Here is a 13102-nt window from a genome sequence, read left to right as displayed (position 1 = left end):
ACGCCAACTGCATCCAAACCAAGGGTGCCCAAGCCCTATGCGCTTGGTACTCTTTTGTTTTTGTAAATGCGCTTAGCTATAGACAGTGTGTTTTCTATACACTTATATACGTTTAAAGGCTCAGTTAGTTTTAAAGTTCCGTAACGTTTCCGTTCTGTGACGTTCCGTTGACTGTTAATGTGTAGTTAGTTTATACGTAAGAACGTAGCAGCTGTTTTTAAGAATAAGCAAAAAAAGCAACTCTGATTTGTTGTGTCAAAAACCAGAGTTCATTTTCTTTCTTTGTGTCTAAAACTAGAATTGTTTTTTTCTTGGCCAATGATTATCAGTGGACACATTTATAACGAATTTTAATAATTAAATTAATATAATTATAAAAAGTAAAAACACGAAACACGATTTTTTTAATTTCTTTCTTTGTCTTTTCTTTTTATACCCACCATCAAAAAAGATGGGGGTATATTGATTTTGTCATTCCGTGTGTAACACATCGAAATATTGCTCTAAGACCCCATAAAGTATATATATTCTGGGACCTCGTAAGATTCTAAGACGATCTAGCCATGTCCGTCCGTCTGTCTGTTGTTGGCACGATAGCGTCCACAAAATAAGAGGTATTGAGATGAAATTTTCCCAAAATATATTTTATTGATCAGAAATGTTTGGTATTGAAAATGGGCAAAATCGGTCAACGATTTCACATAGCCCCCATACAAATGTATCCCCCGGAATATTGTATAAATAGTTTCAAATATTCTCAAATTCGTTGTTTATGAAGCAAATACCACAAAATTTCACATAGGTCAGTTTTTTGATGTCCGCAAAGTAATTCTACATTATGGCGGACATAGGACCATAATTGCCCCTACCCCCCATATAAGGTCCCCTTTAGAAAATGACTTTAACGCTCATTACTCTCTTAAAAATAAAAGTATAGAGATGAAATTTGACATTAGTAAGTTTCTTACTAGCCAAAACCTCTCTATGAAATTTTATGTGGATCGATCCATAATTGACCCTACCCTCCATATAAGGTCCCCTTCAGAAAATGACTTTAACGCTCATTACTGGCTTAAAAATGGGAATATAGCGATGAAATTCGACACACATAAGTTCCATGCTATTGATGCTTCTCTTAGCCAGTTATGAGCGACAAAGTCATTTTCTGAAAGGGACTTTATATGGGGGGTAGGTCAATTATGAACCGATCCTTATAAAATTCTACGAAAAGATTTATGTCCCCATAAAACATGTTTGTGCCGAATTTCACTGCTATTGATGCTTCTCTTAGCCAGTTATGGGCGATAAAAATATTTTCTGAAGGGGACTTTATATGGGGGGTAGGGTCAATTATGAACCGATCCTTATAAAATTCTACCAAGAGATTTATGTCACCATAAAACATGTTTGTGCCGAATTACACCGCTATTGATGCTGCTGTTAGTCAGTTGTGAGCGATAAAGTCATTTTATGAAGGGTACTTTGTATGGGGGGTAGGGTCAATTATGGACCGATCCTTATGAAATTCTACGAGAAGATTTATGTTCCTATAAAACATGTTTGTGCCGAATTTCACTGCTATTGATGCTTCTCTTAGCCAGTTATGGGCGATAAAGTCATTTTCTGAAAGGGACTTTATATGGGGGGTAGGGTCAATTATCGACCGATCCTTATAAAATTCTACGAAGAGATTTATATCACCATAAAACATATTTGTGCCGAATTACACCGCTATTGATGCTTCTGTTAGTCAGTTGTGAGCGATAAAGTCATTTTCTGAAGGGTACGTTGTATGGGGGGTAGGTTCAATTATGGACCGATCCTTATGAAATTCTATGAAAAGATTTATGTCCCCATAAAACATGTTTTTGCCGAATTACAGCGCTATTGATGCTTTTGTTAGTCAGTTATTGGCGATAATGTCATTTTCTAAAGGGGGGCTTATATGAGGGCTAGGCGAAATCGTGAACCGATATTTCCCATTTTCAATACCCCCCATCTTTTTTAAAAAAGTAAAAACACGTAACACGATTTTTTTTAATTTCTTTCTTGGTCTTTTCTTTTTTTCTATTTTCTTTGACATATTTCAGAGTTTTATCTCTCTTACTTTATAGTTTTCGCGTTTTTTTTTTTAAATTTTAAACTTCATAGCATTTAGTATAATTTTGTAATAAATATTAACTAATATAAGAAGTACATTAATTTTAATGTTTAATTTTAAATTATTTCAATTAATCGTAATAATTAAAATTTTTTGGATGTACATTATTTTTAAAACATTAACATCACTGTTTTTTTCTTGTTTACATCTTTTTTGTATTTTATGTCAGCTGTTTATAGCTGTCACTTAACGTTGCGGATTGAATTCTATTTTCTACATCCGCAACGCAACTTCAACGTTACGGCCAAACTAACGACTCACACAGGTTTTCGTAAGCCAAATACGAATCAGCTGATTCATCACGGAACGGAACATAGAGACTAACTGAGCCTTTACATGAATACAGACGGCATACTTTTTGGATGCTACAAACATCAACACAACCGTATAATACCCTCCCTACTATAGTGGTGTAGGGTATAAAAATTAATATGTAAAGTAAAAATTAGTTAAAATAATAGATATTCATCAAACATAATGGTGAACAGTGTTGCAAATTTAGCACTTTTTAAACTCATTTAGCACACAAAAATGTAATCTAGCACCTAGCATCTTTTGTAGCATTTTTTATATAGTCTTGAAAAATTATTGGACTTTTTCAAAACTATAGTGTAATCCAGTCTATAGTCAAGACATCAGACATATATAGTAAAGACAGTCTAAAGTTAAGACTATAGTCTAGCATATAGTCAAAAATATGGTCCAGTTTATAGTCACCGCTATAGTCGGGCCAATAGTCATGACTATACTCCAGTCTATAGTCAGGAATATAGACCAACCTCGATTCCAGTCAATAGTAGAAGCTATAGTCCAATATATATGTAATATGGTCTACAGTCAAATAAATAGTAGATACTATAATCAGGTATATAGTATAGACTATAGTCCAGAATATAAATGAAACTATAGTTCAGGCTATCATATTGTCTAGACTATAGTTGAGATTCCTTTCCAGACGTTAGCTGTAAAATCGGAACAGAAGACCAAAAATTTATGTATGTTCTATGTATTCAACATCATGCACTTCAAACTTCGCCCATGAGTTTAGATTGAAGAGTTGATCTCAACTCTGAATCTGTCTTAAGCATTTTATAGTTTTATAATAATCTTCCATTTTGAGATGCTAAAAACCCGCTTTAATGACAAACGTGTTTTCAATAAATCTGCTGCAAGGAATACCTGTTCGTTTTTTTCCACTTAAGTCCGAAAAAAACTCTAAAAAATATACCTAATGTTTAAAAATATATTTAGATATTATGGAAGTTTCGTTTCTAAGGATACTTTTCCAATAAAAAAGTTTTATTTGCCTTAAAGAAGAACTTTCTCACAAATTTCATATCAAACATCACGTTATAGCAACCTAAAGGAATGCATTTTGAAATGTTATATTTAACCCTAATATATACACTTGAAATAAACTATGAATATAAATATTGCAAATAGTTATACATAAGTGCTTTTGTGCATACATATTACAAATATTACTTTATAAATATTTTTATTTTTGTTTTAACTTTCAATTGTAAAAGAGTTTTCAAATTGTTACCGGCTTATATTAATATCCTTTTTCAATTTTACTAATAATTTCAGGCATTACAGTTATGTTACCACATGTAGACATTACAATCTATATGCATGTATTTGGAACACTAATAAAATTCATGAATAAACTCAAAACTGTAACAAGTGCAGATTAAAACAAGTAAGAGTGCTATATTCGGCTGTGCCGAATCTTATATACCCTTCACCATAGTGTATTTTAAACATAATTGATCTTACAGTCTAGTTAATAAAAACATTAAAAAAATTTGAGTCGATTTAAGCCGAATGTTTCGACGGCGGCTCAAGCAACTAAATACCTTGTTGTTGTTCTTAACAGTATACAAGCAAGAGTAAAACAACAACACTTTCGTATTCATTGCTGGTAAACATTGACGAGACGTAGATTTTGTTTTTGTTTATCGTAAGAAAATGGTTTTAAAAAGCACTTGAAAAAAAATTTGTGTTAGTTTTAAATTTCAAACTTACATTATTCGCATAAAAATTATTGTACAATAACTCACAAACTACTCTCATATAATTGAAAACGTTTTAAATACTTTTTTCTATTCATTAAAAAATATATTTGCAAAACAAAAGGGAAAATTATTTTATTTTAACCAAAAATGCAAATCATATTTTTTCCTGTGTATATTTTTGTATGTTTGGATTCCAAACATACAAAAAAATACACAGCTGAATAAAACCAAATACATCTACACACACACACGTGTACATCTTTTTCTATATACAGTGTTGTTGTTGCTTTTTTAAAAATTTTTTGATGAAATTTTCTGAGGTTGTCTCGGATTTTTGCCCATATCTCCGTTATTTACCGACCGATTTTGCTGATTTTAAATAGCGATCTTCTCGAAAGCATGTCTAATAGAATTATTGAAGATTCGGATCTCGCCGATAACTGGGGTCCTCTAAAAACTGATTTCAACAGACAGACAGACGGACATGGCTTAATCGACTCCGCTATCTATAAGGATCCAGAATATATATACTTTATAGGTTCGGAAACATAATATTATAGAATTTACAAACGGAATGACATACTTATATATACCCTTCTCACGAAGGTAAAGGGTATAACAAGATATGAGATATGGGGGTAATAGTGGTAAAAATACCAAAAAAAAGTACGCGAACGCCAATTTGAAAACATTATCTAGCAATGATATTTTTTTAAAAAGTCTAAATTAAAAAAAAAATTACTTTAACTATATAAAATACTAAACCCAGATTTCTAATATTAATTAATGTTTTATATATATTTTAAAATTTAAAACGCTACAGCGTCAATGAAAATCGCTAGTTGTATATTATTAATGAAATTTTCAATTATGCATTAGCAACAAATGAAATAAAATTAAATTTTCATCCATTAAAATAAACATGAGCAAAGGAAAACTGGATGTTTTTCAATAATTAATTGATATTTATAACAATTTGCTACATTAGTGTTATTTTCCTACTTTTTTGTTTATATTTCAATCATATGTTAAAAAATTTTTTTTTTCAAAATTGTTTATTGTTCTGTGATTGAATACAGTTGAAATATTTCATATTTATTATGCATGACTATCAGGTCTGTCACAGAATTTCATTCCCATCGAAAATAAAAATTATCTTCTATAATTTTCGTCTTCAAAACAGGAAAATGTCAACTTTTCTCAGAATAAACCCGCTTTACATTTTCAATGTTAAATTGATAATAGTTTAAAGTTATTTTTTAAGTTTTTATCGATTTATTTATACTTTCGACCGGAATGGAATTCTGTGGCAGGTGTATATTATGATCCAATTTGAATAAAATTTCGTTAAAAAATATATATTGAAATCAAATTCTTAAATCATTATTGATATATTTTAATAACGATTATTATTAATTTTTATTAATATTCATTATATTCAAACCAAATAATTATTATTTATTATTATGGTACCAACAAAACATTGGAAACTTTTACAGAAGCCTCTAACTAAAGAATAAGCAAAATAACTGTGTGAAAAGCATCGTGGTTTACTGTTATTTCCAGGTATTCTTCATTTTTAAAGTTATTTTTTAAATGACAAAATCAATCAAATCAATGGTGGGTATATTGATTTTGTCATTCCGTGTGTAACACATCGAAATATTGTTCACAGACCCCATAAAGTATATATATTCTAGGACCTGGTAAGATACTAAGATCTAGCTATGTCCGTCCGTCTGTCTGTTGTTCACAAAAAACGAGATATTGAGATGAAATTTTTCCAAAATATATTTTATTGATCAGAAATGTTTGGTATTGGAAATGGGCAAAATCGGTCAATTATTTAACATAGCCCCCATACAAATGTACCCGCCGGAATATTGAATAAAGAGCTTCAAACATTCACATATTCGTTGTTTATGAAGCAAATACCACAATATAAGATTCCCTTTAGAAAATGACTAAAAAGCTGATTACTGGCTTAAAAATGCCAATATAGCTATTAAATTCAACACACATAAGATTTATGCGAGCCAATATCTCTCCACCAAATTTTATGGGGATCGGTTCATAATTGATTCTACCCCCCATATAAGGTCCCCTCCATAACTTTAACGCTCATTATTGGCTTTAAAATACGAGTATAGCGATAAAATTTTACAGATGTAAATTTTATACGAGCCAAATACCTATACCAAATTTTATGTGGATCGGTCTCTAATTGATCCTACCCTCCAAATAAGGTCCTCTTCAGAAAATGACTTTAAGGTCCATTACTGACTTAAAAATAGGAGTATAACAATGAAATTCGACTCAAGTGAGTTCATTGCGAGCCAAAATCTCTTAACCAAAATTATTGTCGATTGACCCCCACATATAAGGTCACCATCAGAAAAATAATGTAACGCTCATTACTGGCCTAAAAAAAGTAAAGCCATGAAAAGATCTTTCTTTAAGGACCTTCAGAAAATAACTTTAAAACTAATTACTGGCTTAAAAATACTAGTAGATCAATTTGACATAAACTAGATTTGTATGAGAGAACATCTCTTTACAAAATGTTGTGGGGGTGAGCCCATAATTGACCCTATCCTCCATTTAAGGTCCCCATCACAAAAATACTTTAACACTCATTACTGGCTTAAAAATTCGAGTACAGTAATGAAATTCGACACTGAAAAGTTCTATAAGAACCAATAATTACCCCACCGAAAATTACTATAACGCTCATTACTGGTTTGAAATTATACATAAATATGATTTGTATAAATAAAATTCGTTCTACGAGATTCAAGGATGATTGGTTCATAAGTAGTCTTACTCCCATATAAGGTAACCTTAAAACAAGTGCTATATAAGGCTGTGTCGAATCTTATTCACCATAATGTATTTTAAACATAGTGTATTTTAAACATATTAGTTTTATAAATTTTAATTTTTTTCCCGACTACATTATTATTACACCAAAAGCAAAACAAAACAAGTAAGAAGGCTGTGCCGAATCCTATATACCCTTCACCATAGTGTATTTTAAGCATATTAGTATAATACATTTTTTCCCGACTACATTATTATTACACCAAAAGCAAACAAAACAAGTAGGAAAGTATAGTCGGGCATGGCCGACCATATGATACCCTACACCATGAGTATATTTTTACAATTTTTACTTTTATAAAATTTTTATTTTTTCTAAAGAAACTTTTATGTTGAATATTACCATAATTCCAAAATATTTAAGCCATTTATTGATAAAAAAAAAACTAAGATTTCTAAATGAGGCTTTATATAGGTCAAATATGGGCCGATCCTCGGTAAATTTGGGAAAAGGATATATTTCTAAATAACAGTTAGTTTTGTTGAGTTTTGTATGTTACAAACATCAGCACAAACGTATAATACCCTCCCCACTATAGTGGTGTAGGGTATAATAAACAACAACGCATCTAAAACAACAGACATTTAAACATACATAACAAAAAACACAGGAAAACAAAATTCACAAAAACAAAACAAAATACACGAACTTTCAATTTTTTATGAAAATAATTCGTGAATAAGATAATCCTTTTTCTTAAATTTTATAAAAATGCTATAGTTTTATTTAATCATAATATAATTAATATCATTATGTTTAATTTCGCTAAAATTTAAGAAAAAAATATTACGAAAGGTTTTCGTACTTTCGTAAAAATAGAAAAGGGTTTTATTAAATGTTATTTCGTATTATAAACGAAATTTTTTTAAATATTACGAAAATGGAAGTTACGAAATTTTATTCGTAAAGTTGAGCATGAATTATTTTCAGTGTAGGGTGTAGAGTGGCTATTGGCTTCCTCGTAGGACAAGCCCATGTTAAAATGTTTTGTCACCTGGGTGGTCAGGTGGCTAGGGGCCACTACAAGTGGAAGGTTAAGTGGTCAGTTCGGGAGTGTCCCGTCGAACTGCTGGGATGAAAAAATCACCACTACATGTAAACTGCCGAAAATCTTTGTATACAGAACAATACTAGCTCCGACGTCTGATCTACACACACGTGTACATCTTTTTGTAATATAAAGTGTTGTTGTTGTCGAAAAATTTTGATATTTTTAACGGTCGTTTCAAAATTCAAATTTAAGTTTTTTTGATACTTTGTTAAACAAATTTCAATACTTTTGGGAGAACTCATAGGGATTTATGGACAACAGATAAGGGAATAAAACAGTAAAAGAATTAGTCAATACCTCTTATAGTTTGCCTGTAGCTGCAATTTTAATTCAGCAGATTTCGAGAAAAACCCATTTTTATGTAATATTTTGCAAAATTAGCCTTTTTATTATATTGTTGTGTATTTTAAATGGAACCTTTTGTAAATTTATTAGTCCTCATATTTCTAAATAAAAATCAAGAGTTTCATGCAATTTGGACGCCATTAACCCATAAACTTTAAAGGTCAAAAGTCAAATTTTGTACCGTTAAAAATATCAAAATTTTTCGACCATAGCTGAGAACAGGTTTACGTTATACTATAAGGACAAAAACTCATATTCAAGTTACTACAGATGTATTTTAAGTAATACAATTGTTTTATTAGAATATTTTTTTAAAAATATGTTTATTTTTTTATAACATTTCGAATTCAAGTGCTCTGAGACACGATAATGGCCGGGGGAATTTTTAATAACTTTTACATTTTTCAACCACTTTTAGTGTTTTTTATCTTTTTGTAACGCTAATTCTGTGTACATTACGATTCTTTGACAATAAAATACAAAACAAATTATTTAATGACAAAACTTTTGTGAAAACTGAAAAAAACGGCACCAGTATTACGTCCTATTGGCCTAATTTTTTGCACGACTTATTTTTATAACCCGTAGAACAATTCTAGATGGGGGGGGGCGTACTGTAGGATAAATTTTTTTCCTTCGTACAAGCTTGGAGCACTCTAATGTTCATATTATGATCCAAGGTGATCAAAATTTCGTTTTAAATATGTATCGAAATCAAAATATGTTTTATCGAATCAGTAAAATTACAGTTTCTAAAAATACTTAAATACTTAACACAATTTGCAAATTTCAATTTGCCGATTTATATAAAATTTTGGTTCATAAAAAATGTAAGTATAATTTCATAAAACTTTTAAACCTGTTATGAACGTTAGTCATTTTCTAAAGCGAACCTTATATGGAGGCCCTGTCAAAATGTAAACCGATTTTGTTAATTTTGAATACTAATCAATCAGCAACAATAATTTAGGTCCTATCGTTCTTTTAAGATACTGACTGACTGACAGACATGTCTAGATCGTTTGAGAATAAGGACATAGATTTCAATGTTACAAAAGAGATCAAAGATATGTAGTCGAAACTAGATAATTCAAATTAAATGTTTCACTTTTCTTAGCTTTTTAATCACTTTCTGATGAACTGTTTTTCAAATAAGCCGAAAAAACGAACAGTTAAAAAGGTGTTTATACCTATGTATATCGGAAATTTATTGTGCAGCCAGAATGTATTAAGTCTGTAAACAAATTTTCAGCATTTTTAAAACTTTTTGATGACATAAAAATATGATAAATAAACATTTTATAAAAAGTTTGGCGTTCGGTCAAAATTTTGCCGAACACTGAACATTGGCCGAATCTCACTTTTTACCGAACTCCGAACGCGTACCCGAACGTTCGGTCGAACACTACTAATTTATGAGCTCTTTTAGGGATCATAAGAAATAGCAATATAACACTAAAGGCGTGTATTTAAAAAACCTATATTTTTATATCCGGTTCGGTCCTTTTAAATAAATAATAATTTGCTAACGAAAATATAGTTAATTTTAATTTAAGTTTAAAATTGATATAAAAAGAAACAAAAACATAATAGAGAACAGGAAAACACAAGTTAATGTATATAAAATCAGCCACTTTATATGTTATTATGTAGTTTTGTTTATTGTCAAATTAAAATATGATTTGGTAAATTTATGGATTTTAGTCTTCTCCTTCGATGTGTGCAGAAATATGAAAAGGTAAGCTGTTGATAATATAAATACAGATAAGGGATTATTCGAAAAGTTAATAAGATGATATAGGGTTTGCTAGGGCATAGACGATAATGGATATGACATCTGTTCCAGTTGTATTGTTGTTTTCTGTTGATGTACTGTATGTAGGGTGTTTTGGTGTCAGTGGAATTTTATTTGTGTTATAGTTAATTTAATATTTTTTTAGATTTTTTTATTGTGCGAAATGAAGATGTGGTGGGGGTTTTGTGAATCACGCAAGAATTAGAGACTGAGCAAGTCCGCAACACCACATACATGCCCATGAGGAAGTCTCGTAACAGTAATTGGCGCCTAAGATTTTTTTAAATCAAAAGAACCAAAACCATTTCACAAATTACAAGATGGTATTTACATGTTAAAAGGGAAATCATTAAGGTAATTAATTAATCAGAATTATTGAAATCAAATATGTTATTAGTGACCAAACACATTTTTTAATTGATTGCATTAATAAAAAAGTTAATAGAAATTCTAAAGATTATGTCCTGATTCAAACAAATCAGTTTGCATAATCATGAACAATATTACACAATAATTTGAATCCTATTAGAGGAACGTAATAGAGGTTTCAAAATAATATTACTAGAATAGTATACCAAGTTAGGAGACATAAAAAGGAATTACGTCTAAAATATTATCAACAACTTATAATGTTGAGCAAAATGAAAATATAATTATTTCTGCAATAATAACAAAAACACCATCGTCTTGTTTGATGGTGGGTATAAAAAGAGTACGACATATAAACGAAAATCCTAATAAGTATTGTATTGAGTGGTTGTGTTTTAAAAAGTATAGTCCAATTGTTTATTTTATATTTTGATTGTTTCTTTTTTATACCCTACACCACTTTAGTGGTGTAGGGTATAAAAAAGCAAAAAAATACCTTAAAGTATACCAATCGGCTTAGAATCATTTTCTGAGTCTGATTTTAGCGATGTCCGTCCGTCCATGTAAACCTTGTAATCAAACAACAGGTCGCAATTTTTAAGATAATTCAATGAAATTTGGTACATAATCTTATATTGTCCCAGGGACGAAGCCTATTGAAAATAGTTAAGATCGGTCTATTATTTCACCTAGCCCCCATACAACTGAACCCCTCGAATAGGGCTTTTAAAACTTGTAATCAAACTACAGGTCGCAATTTTGAATATAATTCAATAAAATTTGCCACTCGATCTTCTATTGTACCAGAGACGAAGCCTGTTGAAAATGGTTTACATCGGTCCATTATTTAACCTAGCCCCCATACAACTGAACCCGCCGAATAGGGCTTTTAAGTTCATAATTGTGTTTAATACACTCGTATCTGGACAAAAACCTGCCAAACCAAGTTTTATTTTTAAATAATTTTGAAAGTGTTGATTTATTCATTAAATATTAATCACAGATCAACTAATATTAGCTAAAATATTAAAATAAGTATTCAAATTGCTATTTTTTAAATCTTTTTTATTTTGCTATTTTTTAAATCTGAACTCTAGTCATTTTAATTAATGACAAAAAAAACTAATTTTCCTAAAAAATACAAAAAAAAAATAGAAAATGAAGAATACCTTGAAATAACAGTAAACTACGATGCTTTTTACACAGTTACTTTGCATATTTTTTAGTAAGAGTCTTCATTTCTGCAAAAGTTGAAAAGTTTCCATAATAATTATTTAGTTATTTATTTCACTTATTTTGTAATACAAAGCCTAATAATATAAATAATAATAATAGTTATTTGGTTTCCCTTTTTCTGAATTTAATTAATTAACCAGGAAAAATTTTCATTGAAAAGTAATGAGTTAAAAAGCTAATAAAAACATACGAAACAGGGACTTCGGTATGTTAGTCAAATGTTATACTCACTGTACCACTGCTTAGCTATTTTATTGGCGTCAAATAATGGTTTTCACATACAAAACTAACTTTGTTTTCTTTTTTCGTAAAACACAATTTTTAACACGCAATTAAATAAATTGTGCAAATGATATAACAAAGCCGAAAATAAAGTACTTCTATATCAGATTAAAAGAAAAAATTAACAATAATTATTAATAATATATCAATAATAATTTAAGAATTTCAGCCATTTCTGAAATATTGTGCAAAGAAAGCATGACATTTTTGCTATTTTTAACTAAAAAATATTAGTATTGTTTTACATTAAAATAATTTGTACATTTCGGTTTTCCAAACATGTATTTTTCTGGATATGAGAGTACAATGATTTCTCCTTTCTTTTTTTTTTTGCTCTTACACGTATAGGAGTGCAGTATATACATATGTATGCCTACCGATCGAGGCTACCCAGCGGGAAAAAAATGGTAGGACTTGGGTTTTTAGGCCTTATAAGAGACATATTCACACATTCTAAAATATGCGATACTAATTCCTCATTACTTTCTCGCGGAATATATTCCAACAGCACGTTGCTTCCCCTTCTTGTAGGATTCATCCACATTATAAGATGCATTGCAAAACAATCATTAAATGCGTACATGATTGGGTTTGTTATTATTTTCATATATTGGAACTCCCTATAAAATTTATTTGTTCGCCTTTTTTAACCGCTACTTGAAAACCGAAAAATGTGTTTTTAACAATCCATATAAAATGTTGTCTTTTGCAGAACTCTATATTGTAAAGTACACGTAAATCAGAGTTTTATAATTAAAAATACACAGCAGCGCTGCGCGCTCATATTGTTTTAATTACGAAGATTTTCGGCAATTCACACCTACACAACCGTAAATGAGGTATTAGACGACATGTATTTTACATATGTTTTATCATGTATCGTGAGAATATTTGTCTAATTTAGACATGGGGTAAAATACATGTTGTCTAATAGCACCTTAAAAACACAACCGTAAATAAATCT

This window comes from Lucilia cuprina, chromosome X (assembly GCF_022045245.1).
Source record: "Lucilia cuprina isolate Lc7/37 chromosome X, ASM2204524v1, whole genome shotgun sequence".
Taxonomy (NCBI): Eukaryota; Metazoa; Arthropoda; class Insecta; order Diptera; family Calliphoridae; genus Lucilia; species Lucilia cuprina.
Note: the sequence above shows the minus strand (reverse complement) of the source record.